Raw genomic sequence first — 18,056 nt, 5'->3', positions numbered from 1 at the left:
TAGCGTTACTAAATGGTGTGAATGTTAGACCTTAGTTCATTGTAACTCCTAAGTATTTAACTGCGTTTTGCCATGTGATGGATCTATCTTGCATTCTTAACTGTTCTTCTGGGCAGTCTCTTTTAATTTTGAAGATAACAGCTTTGGCCTTTTCTGGATTTATTGCTATGTTCCATTGGATACTCCATTTATCTATTGTATTCACTGCCATCTGTAGATTTCTTAAAGGTATATCTATTGTCTTACATTTATATACATAACTCTTGCGAAAATGCAATCTTTGTATCTTTTTCTGCCTTTTTTAAACATTAGTAAATATATTCCCTATTCCCCCAGTCTTCGATTCTTCCTCCAGTTTCGTAATTTTCTTGTCTTTAGAGGTTTTTACATTATATGTAGTTATGTGAACAAGTTCCTTGTTGGTAGTCTCCAATAACCTGATGATATTTCGCACTCTCTGCTCGCATTCCTTGAATTCTACCATTACCTTGGTTGGAAACAAGCGAGCTGCTGGCGACAATTGGATTTTTGTTAATATCTGTTCTTGCTGAGAGGGTTTTGGTATTTAACCCTTATCCAGGAAAGGTCGGCCCAACTGGCCCTAGACGCCAATTCTTTTATCATAAACTGATAAGAAAATTTTTATTGAATTTTATGCATCACTTCCCTCAACATAGTCATGAGCTATTCAAAATATTCATTATAATTTTTGAAATTATTGCGTCGAAAGAAAGCAAGAAAACAAGATGGCCGCCGCCGATAAAGTTCGCGGTTTAGATATCCTAAAGAAACTTTGTAAAGGTTGTAGCAAAAATGTAAAATCTGGTGTGTGTTGTGCTAAATGTAATTCAGTTTATCACTCCAGTTGCGCAGAGAGAGCAAAAACGTGCTGCAGTGAAAATATTACTGAAAATTTTCATGCTGAAAAAGGTGATGTCAACCTAACCTCAACTTCAATAGAAGAATATTCTTTAAAAGAAGAAAATAAATTATTAAGAGCAACAATACAAGATAAAAACACTATAATAGTAGACAAGGAAGTCTTAATAAAACTTTTGAATGAGAAAATAGTATCTCTAGAAGAAAAAATGAATCAGTTACAAAAAGATAAACAGATGGACAAAAAACAGCCCAAGGGTAATAAAAACAATAGTCTTGTTGTACCACAGCAATCTACCTTGATTTTAACAAAACAACAAGAGGCTTCAGCAGACAAACATGGACAACTTCAAGGAAACTCTACGAAAATTAATGAGAATGTCATACAAGGTCAGTCAAAAATAAATGAACAAGTTGTTAGTTTAGAAATTATGAAGACACAAACTCAGCTAATAATGAATGATGTGTTAAACATTAATAACGACGAGACAATAAAACCTGATGATTCAAGACTAACTGTTAAGTCTTCACATGAAAATCTTGTAAAACAAACTCAAATTAATAATACAACGAATCAAAATGCTCCATCATCGTCAAGTAAAAATCAACATATGGATGGTTGGGAAACTCAAAGAAAAAGGGGTTTCTTAAAAAATAAACGACCAGCACCCATTCAAGGCAAAAGAAATGGAACTTCCAATCTTAAAATTGCCCCCAGTGTGTCTAGTTATAGTTGGATTTTCTTGTCAGGTCTCACTGACGATTCAACAGCAAAGGATGTGCAATCATACATGCAAGAAAATGGGGTTCAAAATAGTGTCATAGAAAAGTTGCGCACAAAGAAAAAGTTCATTAGCTCTTTTAAAATTGGAGTAACACAAGAGAGCGTGCCCACAGTCCTAACTCCTGATTTTTGGCCAGTCGGTCTTTATGTTAGTGAATTTTTAAACCTGAAGAATCTAGCACCTCAATAGATAGGTTAAATAATCAACTTGAAAAAATTGCTTCTGACCAGGTGTGTATAGTGCACCAAAACCTTCAATCTATAGGAACAAGTCATGATGCTCTTCAAGAATTTCTAAACGATGAAAAAAATGTTCTTGCTATGTGTGTGAGCGAACATTGGAAAACCATCGATCAATAATTGTCCGCATATAATTTGGTGGGATATTCACTGGCATCAGCATTTTGCAGGCAAAATGGATATGGAGGCACAGCAATTTTTTTAAGGAATGGTATAGAGTACGTACATAGAAGTGACATAACCATATTTGGCGATGAAGAATGTTTTGAGTGTTCTGCCGTAGAACTCTCATTTTATAAAAAAAAGGTCATAATCATATGTATATACAGAACAAGCACAAAACCTGTTCATGACTTTTTAGTAAAACTTGAGTCAGTTCTAAATATACTACTGAATGAGCAATGCACATGTTTTATTGCTGGAGATTTTAATTTAGATATAATGAATGTTAAGGACAGTAATGCTAAAGATTTCAGTGAATTGTTGCAGTCTTTTAATTTTGCTCCTTCTATTTTAGAATATACACGGGTAAGTAGGACTTCTCAAAGTTGTATTGACAATATTTACACTAATATAAACGTTTTTGATGCAGAGGTGGTAGGCACTCATATGTCTGACCATACTGCCCAGAAGGTGTCCTTTACTTTGCAAATAAGTGGAAAACTCAAAAAAGTTAAAAAAAGAATTTTTTCAATTACAAATAAAAATAACTTCAAGTCTATGCTTTTTAGTCAAAAATGGGACTCAGTGTTTTTTACCCCTGAATCACTGGTAAATGAGCAATGGGATGCTTTTGTCAGTATTGTTGGGTCTACCTTTGATTATTGCTTTCCTATAGTCTCAGTTCAGCAAAAATGTACGGCAAAAAAAATACTAAAACCTAATCAGCAGGTTGCTGCATGTAAGAATGAGCTAGACATCCTTCTAGTGCTTAGTAGGTCTGACAGGGTCTATAGTGAGGCTTACAAAACAAAGAAGCAGGAATACAATCGTCTCCTGAGCGATGCAAGAAGTGCTCATTATGAAGAGCGTATAAATAACAGTGAAAGCAAATCAAAATGCGTTTGGCAGATTGTTAGGGAAATTAATGGTACAGTTACAGAATATGTCGATCAAACTTCGAATATTAGTGGTAAGCCTGAGGATATTTGTAATAACTTTAACAAATTTGTACTTCATGCAGGTCCTAATTTAATAAAAACTCAACCTCAAGCCACTTTTTCATGCAGTATTCCATATAACACCAAATCTTTTTTTCTTATACCAGTAACTATTTCTGAAATTCTTAATATCATCTCAAAGCTAAAAAATAAAAAAAGTGCAGGTTATGATGGGATCTCAGCGAATCTGTTGAAACATTGTGCAGAAGAGATTGCAGAACCATTGTGCCACATTATTAATAACTCTTTTAAGTATGGTATTTTCCCTAACCAACTAAAGTTAGCTCTAGTGAAACCTTTACATAAAAAGGGAGATAAAACCAAATTGGAAAATTATAGACCCATCAGTTTACTACCGACATTTTCAAAAATTTTCGAAATAGCAATGTGCACAAGACTTATAGCCTTTTTCAATGATGACCACCTAATTGCTGAATCACAACATGGATATCTCAAGGGAAGGTCTGTTGAAACAGCTACATACGAATTCGTGGATAAGATTTTGAATGGATGGGAGAACGGGGAGATTTCCTTGGGAATGTTCCTGGACTTATCAAAAGCGTTTGACAGCATAGATCATCATGTTTTGATCAACAAACTAGAAAGATATGGAATTCGTGGCCCTGCTCGGGACTGGATAAGAGATTACCTCACTGACAGACGACAAAAAGTTATTATAACTCGAGAAGGACAACAGTTTTCTTCAGAAGAAGGGAATTTACAACTTGGTATTGCTCAGGGCAGTGTCATGGGACCACTTCTTTTTGTTTTCTACATTAACAATCTTGGTAGCGAAATACTGAGCAGTGAGTCTCACCTTGTGAATTTTGCAGATGATGCAAACTTATTAACATTAGCATCAACGTTTGAGGATCTTCTGAGTATTTCTTCAGATCACTTAAAAACAGCTCAGAATTGGTTCTTAAAAAATAAATTGGTTTTAAATACTGAGAAGACTAACTGTGTTTGTTTTCACACAAAGCAAAATAATGAGATAATTCCAGAGGAGATTGAGTTGGATGATCAAACTCTTGTATTATCAACAAATACAAAATTCTTGGGTATTTACATAGATCAACATCTAAATTGGTCAGAGCATCTGTGTGTTGTTCGCAAGAGAATCAACATGGCATGTTATTCATTACGAGTAATGTCTAAGTATTTGAATTTACAACACCTTAAGACAGTTTATTTTGCAAACATCTACTCAGTGCTCAGATATGGTATTATTTTCTGGGGCGGAGGAACTGATGTTGATAGAGTATTCATTGCTCAGAAGAGAGCAATAAGAACAATGCTCAAGATAAAAGCTCGAAGGACCTGTAGGGGAAAATTTAAGGAGTTAAGATTATTAACTGTGGCAGGGCTTTATATATATGAGTGTTTACTGTTCCTGTTCAAGAATAGGGATAGGTTTACACATTCTGAGCCAAAACACAGCATACCCACTAGGTATGTAGGGCTCAATTTTCCTATACATAGGCTAGTCGCAACAGAGAGGGGACCTACATATTCGTGTATAAAATTTTTTAACAAATTGCCTGTTAGAATTAAATTGCAACAGAATTTTAATATATTTAGAACTGAAATAAAAAGCATTTTATTGGATTTAGAACCATATTCTGTGTATGAGTTTTTAAATCACACATTTTAACTTTTAACTCATAGTATTTGTAATTGTAATTTTGTATGTATATTAGACACTTATTATTCAATTGTGACAATTTGCTGTAAGTGTGTTGTTTACAATTTTTTTAATAAAAGATATTTTGAATTTGAATTTTGAATTTGAAGAATTTTGTCACGTAAAGGGGCAATACGGGCCCGTCGCACCCTATTTGTATTTATACCTAAAGTCTTAATCTTTATTACAGAAGTTAATCTGGCAGTTAGCTAATGTATTTGTGGATCATATAAACGACTTTTATGATTCCGGAAATCCAATAATAAAGTCTAAACGTGTGACAAACAATGTAAAATCTCTTTGATGTGAACATCAAGCAGATGCTTACAATAGGTGTTGCATTGTTGGAATGCAATAATATTGTTAGGTAGGTACCTATACATACTTTGAAATAAATAATGCATCTGCTATCAGTAGTTTGATATCGATGTTAGTGTCGAGAACTAAGCTCCTAAAATTATATTGAATTACAGTGAAAGTAGACAGTGCGAATAAAATGTCCCAAAAACCATTATCAGCTGCATAACTGCAAGATATTGCTAATAATAGGTTTGTCCGTAGTATGATCCAATCGATCAGCAACCGTTGCCAACCATCAGACGCATGCGCAGTTAACAGTTAGCGCTGCGCAGTTAACAGTTCGAGTTCGTAGACTACGAACGCGCTTGCGTCTGACGGTTGGCAACGGTTGCTGATCGTTCTACGAACAAACCTAATGTATGGGATTCCAATGATGAAGGATCTCCTGATGCAGGTGACATTGAAAGTGACTCTGAAATTGAAGATCATCTTTCGGAAGCAAATGAAGAAGATGATTAGCAAGTAGTATTGAGTGATGATGAAGAAGAATGTGTAGCTACAAGTTCCCAGATTTTAGAGTATATATTTTTTGAAACTAAGGATTGAATTAACTGGAAGAGTCAACCACAACCGACAGGACGTATGCGATCCTGCGACATAATAAAAAGCAATGTGCACAAAGTAAGGTTAGCCCCTGGTCAAAGTGTAGATGATCCTGTTGATTCCTTTTGTTTGTTTGTGGACGAAAAAATTGTGAATGAAATAGTAAAGTGTACAAATAAAGAAGCCGAAAAGTCCTGGGGATAGAGAACGGGAAATATTGCGACTCTACAGAGCTTTATTGGACTACTACTAACTGCAGGGCACCTGAGTGCCAACATCCATAATGTAGATATACTTTGGATTAAATTTTATGGACCTACTATATCTAAAGCTACCATGGGGTTAAAACGATTCAGAATTTTCTAAGATTTGTTCGATTTGATGATAAGGACACGAGGTCTGAACGAAGAAGGAACGACAAATTAGCAGCAATGCGCGATGTGTGGAATCAAGTCAACCAAAACTTTTAGAAGTACTATTTATCAGGAAAAGACATAACCTTCCAAATGTTTATTACTTGTGAATACATATTTTTTCTACAAAAGTTTTTTTGCATTTCATTATTTTTTGCAAATCTTTCAGGTAGATCGCACCCTCGAGGTAGACCGCATACTATAGTAGCATACTGCATACTTAATCTAGACAATTTAAATTTAACTTTAATAAAAAGTAAAAAAAAGAATATTAGAAATATATGGGTAAATATGAATAGTACATTCAAGAACAGTGGTGGGCCCAACGGACCGGAGTTGCCCGGTTATGTAAGTAAAATGTGTTGCCCGGAAAAGGGTTAAGCACCACGCTTGCCACTCTTTCCAGGCGTGTTGGTATGTTGTTCTCCATTGAGATTGTGAAAGAGTACCTGGAAAAGTACCAAAAAACATGTAACATACTTGTATTCCCTTCATCCATTTCATGCATCAAATAACTTGTCAAAAATAGTAAAACCGTGATTTGATTTATACTTACTTTTTGATTCTGACGAACTTTTGAATAATATAAATCATTTCTTCATAATATATCTGCTGACAATCCACACATCGCACGACTTCAAATACATCTTTGTGTTCATTCCGTAATTCTCCCAAGTGAACCACTTTGTCGTTCAAAGCTTTTAAATGAAATTTAAATTGTAATGTATAATAATTAAGTAAATATAATGAGCACCACAAAAAGCATCCAGTGTGTATCTGAAAAGCTCCAAATATCAACGCTTTTGAAATAATGTCATGTATTCGAAACACTTCCAAAAGAGAGTTGTTCATGAACACAAATGTTGTCAGATAATATGCAACAAATGAGAAAATACAAAATGTTACATATTTCATGAAGTTTTCTCCGTATGATTTCATTAAAGTAACGAATTTTTCACTGAATGGTTTTGTATCTAACGTATTGAGACGATTGATACGAAGAATAAGGTTCGATATTGTCGAATAATCTCTCATTAGTGACCCATATAAAACTAAAAACTAGAAAATGACTTATTAATTAATAATATTTTACTTATCATCTATAATTTAAAAGTCTTTATAATCAAAGCCTATTAATTTTTAGGTTTTCATTTATTGTTTCTTTAGATCTTATTAGGCCTGGATCCCACGTACCAAAAAAAAGTTGATTAATAGCAAGCTGAAAATTTGTTAATAGCTTAAAGGTGTCTAGTTGGACAAACTTTGATGTATGGGAACACTGGAACAGGGGAAAACTAGCAGGTTGTTTTTAACTTTATTGAATAGCGAACTTTATATAATATAATATGACCAAATGGTTCGTCCGACAAATATTTTGGGCATTTTAATAAGTCCGACACGTAGAATATTATGTCAAATGACAGGAGTTATATCGTCGGTTTACTGCCAAAACCAGATAAGTTACATTTTGTTAGTTTTGTGAAAATCAAGTTTAAAAGTTTAAGCCTACAGTAAAACAACTACATGAAAGGAAACATTTAATAACCGATAAAATAACATATATTGTGGTACTGTGAAGATAATTAACGCCAAAAATCAGAGAAAAAATTAGAAAATGTTAAAGAATTTAAAAAAAATGCAAAAAAATCTGTACTTAACCTATTTTGCCTGAACTGATTGGCGTAATTTGAAACTTGTCTTAAAGTATCTTTAACTTAAATGTCAACTTCAGGATCACTATCTTCAAGTGCTGGTTCAGGAATATTGTCTTGAACATCGTCGGAGGATGGTAAATTATAATATGAGTGAAATTCATCTGGAATCACACCCGATTTGCACAACTTCAATAAATCTTGTTTTTTTTTTTGGAACTTATATGTCGCATCTTCGTATACGCGTCCTTTAGCGTTATTTTTTTCAAATTAGGTATTTTTCGACTTCTCCCAGAAACGTTTATCTCTTTGTATTCTGAGGTATGATCATACCTATACTCAAGGATTCCTGGTTTAGCCTTTTGGTATCGAAAACACTTAATTTTTAACCAGTTTACCTTTTCGTTTTTCATGTCTCTCGTTTTATTTTTAATAAGCTTAGAAAGGCCTTCTAAGTCAAGATAATCTTTATATTTGAGTTCCTGCACAACAAAGGGTTTCTTTTTTGATGATGTTGTTCTGGCCATGCGAAATACTGTTAGCCAATCCTGCATTGTATACACAGGAACATACTTCTGGGCTCGTTCAGTGGCACTGTGCATACTGTCCACTTCCATGTAGCTGTGTCCACATTCCATGTAGTTGTGTCCACATTCCAGAAACTTTTGCTCTATAATAATCAAGTTGTGATTTTTTTGAACGAAATAGAGTAACAAAGCGCTAACATTTTGGTTCCTGTTTTGTCCACTGCAAGTGTCGGAAAACACTGATAATATAAGTAAAGAGGCAGGTGCCAATTTCTAAGCTACCCCTTTTCCCATGAAGCTCTGTCCAGCTATAACAAAACGCATTATTTGGCGGTGCTAGCTCATACACTGTCAAATTATAAGTGCAAATTTTTCGACTGTAGTACATTGGATTCACGTCGCTACTCGGTATTTGAAGCACACATTGCAAGTCAAATGTAGCACATACAAAATTGGACTGTTTCATAGCTTTCTTCAAGTATAACACAATTCTTTTCAGGTACCGATATGCATACAAAGTACACTAATATTTAAGGTTATGTTTACAATGTTTACAGAGCCCTCTGCGTTGAGGGACGATAACATTGCGATGGAGATGATGAAATAACATTGCAGCAAAAACAAGATAAGTGTCGTTTTAATTTAGTTTGGCGGTGCAAGTTTTCGTCAGATAATTCACGTAAAAAAAGTTAAATGACCCTTATCTGGTTTTGCACACTTGGGCATGTTAAAGTAACGATAAAATAAACTGTAGAAACAAGATAATTGCACTTATCTGTTTTATACGCATAGTCATTCTATAAAAATCTACTACACTTCAACAGCAAAAATAAGTTAAATGGCATCTAACCGGTTTTTCTAGAAGAATTAATTTTCTTTTTGCATATGAAATTTGTACTTTTCGTTAAATGTGCACTTAACTTGTTTCAGTTGTACAGTTTTGAAAAAAATGAATAATTGACAAAACAAGCCTACATAATTCACCTCTTTTCCATTGTCCGACACTTATATGTTTTACGCAGTACATTTATATACGGATTTTAATTACGAAAATGCACTTAACTCAAACATGGTAAAAATGCACTTATCTGGTTTTGGCAGTAAACTGACGATATATTAGTGGTAAATAGCAGTCAGATTTTTGCATGAGAGTTTACTGAAAGGGTAACAAATCAATTGGAAGTTCTGTCCGACAAAATACACGGGACGTAGTCTGACGATCGAAACTTGCAACCTGTTCCACAATTAAAACTTCCCCTGTTCCAGAATTTCCGTACATCAAAGTTTGTCCGACTAGACACCGTTAAGCTATTAACAAATTTTCAGCTTGCTATTAATTAACTTTTTTTGGTACGCGGGATTCAGGCCAATATGTTAGTTGTTTGAATATAATAAATTTAAATAAATGCGTCTTATTTTTGTCTATCTTCTTCTTCATTGAAGGGTTGGGACATCTGTATTTTGAACTTCCCTGAGTCGCTGTCTCAGGGCAACCACTCAAATACAGGGTGTAACAAAAATACAGGTCATAAATTTAATCACATATTCTGGGACCAAAAATAATTTAATTGAACCTAACTTACTTTAGTACAAATGTGGACATAAAAAAAGTTACAGCCCTTTTAAGTAACAAAATGAAAATCGATTATTTCGAATGTATCGAAAACTATTGGAGATTTTTTATTAAACATGGACATGTGGCATTCCTATGGCAGTAGCATCTTAAGAAAAAATTATAGTGAAATTTGGACACCCCATAAAAATTTTATGGGGGTTTTGTTCCCTTAAACCCCCCAAACTTTTGTGTACGTTCCAATTAAATTATTATTGTAGTACCATTAGTTAAACACAATGTTTTGAAACTTTTTTGCCTTTTAGTACTTTTCGAAAAGTCAGTTTTTATCGAGATTTTTCGAATATTTGTCAAATCCACCACATATTTGTATATGGTTAAGTACGATTATGGAGACTTGGTAATAATATGAACATATATTTATGATTTACATTTTTAGGGATATTTTGAACCATATTAAAAAAGAAGTCACATCTCGATAAAAGGTGCCTTTTCGAAAAAATACAAAGGGGCAAAAAAGTTTTAAAAACACTGTGTTTAACTAATGGTACCGCAGTAATATTTTAATTGGAACGTACACAAACATTTGGGGGGTTTAAAAGAATAAAACCCCCATAAAATTTTTATGTAAACATATTGAAAAATAAGCCTCAACTCGATAAAAACTGCCTTATTGAAAAAATACTAAGAGGCAAAAAAGTTTTAATAACATTGAATTTAACTAATTAATTGGGACGTACACAAAAGTTTGGGGGGTTTAATGGAACAAAATCCCCATAAAATTTTTATGCGGTTCACAAATTTCACTATAATTTTTCTTTAAATGCTCCTACCATAAGAATGCCACATGTCCATTTTCAATAAAAAATCTCCCAATAGTTTTCGATATATTCGAAAAAATCGATTTTCATTTTGTAACTTCAAAGGGCTGTAACTTTTTATGTGCATATTTGTACTAAGGTAAGTTAGGTTCATTCGAACTATTTTTGGTCCCAGATTATGTGGTTTAATTTATGACCTGTATTTTTGTTACACCCTGTATATTAAAAGAATCAGAAGAAGAAAACAGACACTGTAAATACTAACAAATAATTCGTCTCCTTTTCTACGTTGAAATTTCTTTGATATTGGCATTTATTATTGCTGTAAAAAGAACACTTAAAAAAATACCACTTTAGGACAATTTTTTTTCATACACTATTATATTTTAATGGGGCTGTATGTGAATCCAAAAAAATCAAATCAGTACAGCCATTATAAAAATTATGTAACAAAATTATACTAACAAAAATGAAAATTGCAGCTACAGCTAGATATTGTAGCAACCTCGTTTTAGACGGCTGTGTTAAACATGCTAATATCATTATTATAACCAAAGTTAAAATATGACAGAAAAACATAAATGTCGAAACATTTCGGTGAAACGCTGTGCGAATAAGTATAGTTCCCAAGTTTGCCATCCAATATAAAGGATCATCTGAAATATAAATTATAAGATCACATATTATTTTACTTTATCATGAAAATGTATATGTTAATAAATTTAGGTAACGTGCATAGGCGCCCATACACACGGGCAGGGGGGGGGCCGTGCCCCCCCCCCAGGCTTTTCGGGAAAGAACAAAAATTAAATTTATATTACATAAACGTATTTTTGTCAAAAAATTATTGGATAATTTCAAGAGATAAATTGGAAACAACATATTTATTAATAAAAAAGTTCACATATTGGGTAATTAATAGTTTAACAGAAAATCTGTGTGTCTGTGTGTCTGCGACAGCGGTCTATGTGGAATGTGCATAATGAACATTTCGCACAGTCAGGGTGTGCTATTAACGAAAACATTGAAAGAGATTAGAAACGTGGGAAGTGGGAACATAATTAGTACTGTAATCGACACCCAAAATTACAAATTAAATGAGTCATTTATAATACTGCAAAGAAACTGATATCAGCAAGAAATCCGATATCTGACCGATAATCACTAATGAGCCATTTGTCTTTGAGAACTGGCACTATAAAGATAAAGTGTAAAATCTGTGAAGTGATTATATTTGTTTTCTATATTAAGTTTTGTGTACACCGAATATAACCATCTTCATAAGCAGAAATAAATTCATATTGAAAAATAATTTTTAAAATTTATTGAACATAGTCAAATTTTAGTTTGCAAAAGTATTTTTTTAGTAAGTAGATTATTTTTAAAGTGTACATTATGATGAAGAGAACAATTTTATTTAAATGAAAAACAGGTGATCTTTCATGACGAATGAGTGTTATATACAGGGTGTCCCAAAAGTAGCGGAAAGGTCGAATAATTCGCGAAATGAACATCGGATCGAAAAACTGAAAAATATGTGTTAAATATTTTCAAAAATCTATGCGATGACACTAAACAAGTCCACCACTTCAACCCCTGTGTGTGGAGCGGGGAATAAATTTAAAATCTTAAAATGGAATCCCTATTTTTGTTGCAGATTTGGATTTTCCTTGTAAAAATAAGCAAATTTTATTCGAGCCATTTTGCGAATTGTGGATAGATAGCGCTATAATCGGAAAAAACGATATATCGTGATACCATAGCAAAATTATAGAAACGGTCTAATAATCTCGAGAAATATACTTCCAATGAAAAACTAAAAAACACGTGTTTAATATTTTTCAAAAATCTATAGAATGACACCAAACAGGATTTTTCATTCCACACTCTGGAGGTGGGATGAGAGTTAACTTTAAAATCTTAAATAGGAACCCCCGTTTTTTTATTGCAGATTGAGTTTCCTCCTCAAAAAATTAGTAACATTTATTCGAAACTTTTTTTAGAATTGTTGAAGGATGGCGCTATAATCGGAAAATGCGATTTATTTGCGCCATCTATCAACGATTCTAAAAATGTTTGGAATATATGTGACATATTTTTTATAAGGATTCTAAATCTGCAAAAATAAAGGGGGCTCTTTTTTAAGATTTTAAAGTAAAAACTTGGTTCGACACATACTCATGATTAGTCTACTCGCCAAAGTTGAAGGCAGGGCTTTGCAAGCACTGTATTCTTTTCAAACGGGTTTTAAAGAGAGGCGCAACTTTTGTGGCACCCATGACATTTCCATTTAAAAACTTGATCTAGTATTTCAATGTATGAATAATTTCTCACAACAGGGTTCAAACTAGGTTTTTTAGGTGGTTTAAACTACAGTAGACTCCCTCTATAATGAGAACTGAAATGGTGGACTAATTATCTCGTTATAAGCGGATCTCGTTATATCAAACAACAATAATATTGAAATGTTTTGATGCCTCTTACGTAGTTTATTAGGTGTCGATGATCAACCTGAACAGTGAACATGAGACTTTGCCGTCATAAACTGTAAATTTCCTATAATATTCAATATCGGTCGATAAACAGGCAGAAGTTTATTACAGGTGGCCGAGTTTATTACAGCACTGGCCTCGATAATAAAACAGATGTTGGGCATTTCTATGTACAGGCAGTCGGGGCATTTATTTATTTATGACCATTACAACGCTAAAAACAGGTAAAGACACGTATTCTTCGATTTCAATTTTCCTCGTTGTAACCAAATATGCCTCGTTATAGAGCGTTATAGTTCAATAGGACTTTCATGGGACACCTAATGTACCTCGTTATAAGCGAAACCTCGTTATATCCGTGTTCGTTATAGAGAGAGTCTACTGTATATATTGTCATGCGAAATATACAAAACGTAATGTGTAACATCTTCACGTTTGGCCCCCCCCTAAAAATTTTTATATGGGCGCCCTTGGTAACGTGTTAATAACCTAGGAGCCATGATCACTATTATGGCTAGTAATCGTTGTATCCTTGCTCTAAATAACTTATAGACCAGGGTAATAAGCTAGAAATAGACCATGTTTGGGACACTCAAAGATCCAGGTAGCTGACTACTTTTTTAGTTATTGTATTTAAAAACCTACCTGTTTCCTGCCTAGAGTTTGCGTCCGTTTATTAATTATTAAGAATTTAGTGCAAAAATCGCGATTTTTTCGATTTTTGCACCCCTTTCAAAAGCTAAATTGTTGACATAAAATTACAAAATTTAATTTTTTAGAACAAAAAACCTTCAAAATGCCGATTTTTGAAAGGTAAAAAGTAAATTTGTTGCTACGCAAACTGCAAAATAAGTGAAAATCGTTATTTTTTAATAACTTTTACTAAAACTACCTTAGAACTTTAGTGTTTCACCCAAAGTTGGGTATTGGGGTACTTAACAAACCTTCAAAATTTGAAACCGAACCATTAATTAGTTTTGAGAGTTATTCTAGTTGTTTATCCCAGAGACCTATATTTTGCAATAACATAAGACAGAAAATAGTGAAGATAGGTCAATTCTGAGTATGCCAAATGAAAGTAGAGGACTGATACTATCAAAATGTACTAAAAAACGATAAACAGATTATCTAATTTATTCAAAAATCCTAATGCCAACTTTGTGAAATTTTGTAGTTTAAAAACATTTAGAATAACTGTACAAATATTGTCTGTAGAAAAAGTCATTTTACATATTACAAAAGCTGGTATTTTACACGAATTTTTAAAAATGTAGTTTAACTGGTGACTACTCGAAAATTACATACCAATTAAAAAAAGAAAGATCAAAATCCATTGAGTTGATCCGGAGATACAGCAAATTATATTCGTTTGAAATTGCTTTTTCGGTGTATAGTCCAGGGCTCATCTGTTTTGAGATGGACGTTGAGAGGTGACTCAAATTTTTTTGCAGAAATTGCTTAAAAATAACTCAAACAATAGTATTTAAGTTATCCTCCCACTCAAAATGGTCCGGAACATTGTTTAAATAATCAAAATATCAAAATATGAAGGAAAAATTCGATTTTTTTATTGATTTTTTGAATATAACTTCAAAACTGTTCATTTCTGAGAAAAGTTGTACTGACATAAAAGTTGCGTAATTAAATTTACTATAATATAGAATTGGTTAAAAATTTAAAAAATAGTCACCCTTGTTGCAAAATAGCAATACTTGCGAAAAAAACCATACAAAAACAAGTATTCGCATTTTACGTTTTTCAACGATTTATGCTACACTTAGGACCTTCATATTTTACCCAGAAAAACTTTATGATATAGTAAAACAACACTGTAAATTTCATTAAGATCGGTTTAATAGATTTTGCAAAATAAATTTTGCAATCCAGCTTTCGCAAAAAAAATTCATTTTTTTAAAATGTTGCAGGACTGAAAATAAAGCAGATAGTAAGTTAAATTTTTATTTGCTTATAGAAGTGTACTGTACCTTTCATTTGCAATTTGCAAAATTAAAATCGAATAATTACCACGGCGTCAGGAAATTTTTTAAATAAACATTAATTTTTGGTGTTGCGTGCAGGACAGCGGTGTTCGATTCACACAAGTTGATTTCCATCAAAATTTCTTCTAATCTTTATTTAATATATTATTTTCTTACTCTATATTTTGTTGTATTTTAATATTTTAATTCCACAAAAATCAAACTAATTTTATTATTGTTTGTGAAATATTGTTTAAACAATTGCATATATTTAAAAATAATAAACTTTTATTCTCTAAGTTAAAATATATGAACAAAGAAAGTTTTTGCTAAAAAAAGTGTTATTTCAAAGGATAGAGTATCTGTTTTTATTTTGCAATAAACAAATTTATTTATTTATATCGAAATGTAATAAAAATTAAAATGTATGAATCATTATCAAAGGTCATTGAAATGCCCAATCAGAGCAAACTATCCGCTGTCCTGCGCGTAGTACCAATAATTAATGTTTATTTAAAAAATTTCCTGACGCCGCACAGTGGTTCCAAATGCCTAAAACGTGGTCATGAACCTTTAAAAGCGTATATTGTTTATACATTTCGGAATTACTTTCGTTCTTAGGGATTTTTGGCATCGCTGATTACGAATATAACATTATTTTTTCTGAAAAACAAAATGGCGGATCCAACATGGCGGAAAGAAATTGAAAGTATCAATCAAAACGCAAATTGTTTTGTCAAATTTGGTAATTTAAGATCGATGATTACAAATCTAACATTACTTTTTATTAAAACAAAATGGCGGATTCAATATAGCCGAAGGAATTTCGAAAATTTTATTTTAAATGCATATGTGTTTAAAAATTTATATTATAAGGGGTTTTTAAAATTGCTGATCACCAATACATCTTGATTGTGAAGTACAATATTCAGTACCTATTACTTATGTACAACCACCCATAAATACTCCACAATCGCCAGAATCATGTAATATGCGTCATTCTCCACTTTTGTATTCAAAGAACTGCCAGCAATGCATAGGCAGTTATAGGCAGCTAAACCAAAGTGATTTTGTATCTTCTTACAATATATTTTAAGACTAATAAACATTATTCGCAGAATTATGCAGAATTTTGTACTTTTTGAATGTATATTTACAAAATTTTGATTATTTCAATTATATTTTCACTATTTATGTAGTAACAAATTTAAAGCATTTATTGTTATTAAAACTTAAGTTAACTTACATCTTACATTACTACATACTTAAAAAAGAAGAATCTGCTTTATAGCGATAAAATTGATGAACCACAAAACGTTTTAAAGCTTTTTCAATATACGCGTTCTTTTAGACTTTCTCTGTCGGCCAAAATAACCTCGGACATGGTTCACTTGTTCCTGAGCTGTGAACCACAATACATCCAGTCTGATCCTTATACCTGCGTATTACGACTTTACGATAGTATGAGAAAACAACTGTAAACATGAAAATCCCTAGATAGGGACTTTTTTCTTCGCCTCATGACCACGTTTTCAGCATTTGGAACCACTGTGCGCCGTGGCAGTTAATCGATTTTAATTTTGCAAATTGCAAATAAAAGGTACAGTACACTTCTATACGCAAAAAAAAATTTCAACTTGCTATCTGCTTTATTTTCAGTCCTGTAACAATTAAAATAAAACGAATTTTTTTTGCGAAAGCTGGATTGCAAAATTTATTTTGCAAAATCTATTGAACCGATCTTAATGTAATTTACAGTATTGTTTACTGTATCATAAAGTTTTTCTGGGTGAAATATGAAGGTCCTAAGTGTAGCATAAATGGTTGAAAAAACGTAAAATGCGAATACTTGTTTTTGTATAGTTTTTTCGCAATTATTGCTATTTTGCAACAAGGGTGACTATTTTTTAAATTTCTAACCAATTCTATATTGTAGGAAATTTAATTATGCAACTTTTATGTCAGTACAACTTTTTTCGGAAATGAATACTTTTAAAGTTATAATCAAAAAACGAAGAAAAAAATCGAATTTTTCCTTCATTTTTTGACATTTTGATTATTTAAACAATGTTCCGGACCTTTTTGAGAGGGAGGATAACTCAAATATTATTATTTGAGTTATTTTCAAGCAATTTCGGCAAAAAAATTTGAGTCACCTCTCAACGTCCAAATGTACTAATATTTTTACAGATCCGCCCTGGTCTAGTATTTTAACTCGCTGGATTTGTAGGTTCCCCCTAGTAATCGTTTGCACTACATTTTTGAAAAATCGTAGAGGGTGCTGTGAAGGCACATTGTTTGTGCAAATTTTTTAAGAAAAAATACAAATCCCCTTCTTTAAAACGACATCAATGAGATTCCTTAATTATTATAAACAAATTAGCTGTAAATTAAAAAAACATATGGATAACTTTGACCCAAATGAGCCCAGGCTAAATTTTTTTTATTTGAAAATTCGTGTTAAAATACTATCTTTTCGAATATATCAAAACATTGTTTCTACGGAGAACATTTTTAAAATTATTCTAAATGTTTATAAACTACAAAATTTTAAAAATTTGGCATTAGGATTTTTGACTATGTTAATCATTTTTGATCTTTTTTTAATACATTTTGATAATATCACTCTTCTACTTTCATTTGGCATACTCAGAATTGCTCTATCTTCATTATTTTCTCTTATCTTATTGCAAAATAAAGATCTCTGGGATAAACAAATAGAATAACTCTTAAACTAATTAATGGATCAGTCTCAAATTTCGAGGGTGTGTTAACTACCCCAATATCCAACTTTGGGTGAAACACTAAAGTTTTAAGGTAGTTTTAGTAAAAGTTATTAACAAATAACAATTTTCACTTATTTTGCAGTTTGCGTAGAAATAAATTAACTTTTTAACTTTCAAAAATCGGCATTTTGAAGGTTTTTCAATGTTCTAAAAAATTAAATTT

The sequence above is a fragment of the Diabrotica virgifera genome, chromosome 5, assembly GCF_917563875.1.
Source record: "Diabrotica virgifera virgifera chromosome 5, PGI_DIABVI_V3a".
Lineage (NCBI taxonomy): Eukaryota > Metazoa > Arthropoda > Insecta > Coleoptera > Chrysomelidae > Diabrotica > Diabrotica virgifera.
The sequence above is the reverse complement of the archived record's forward strand: the minus strand, read 5'-3'. Positions refer to the sequence as shown.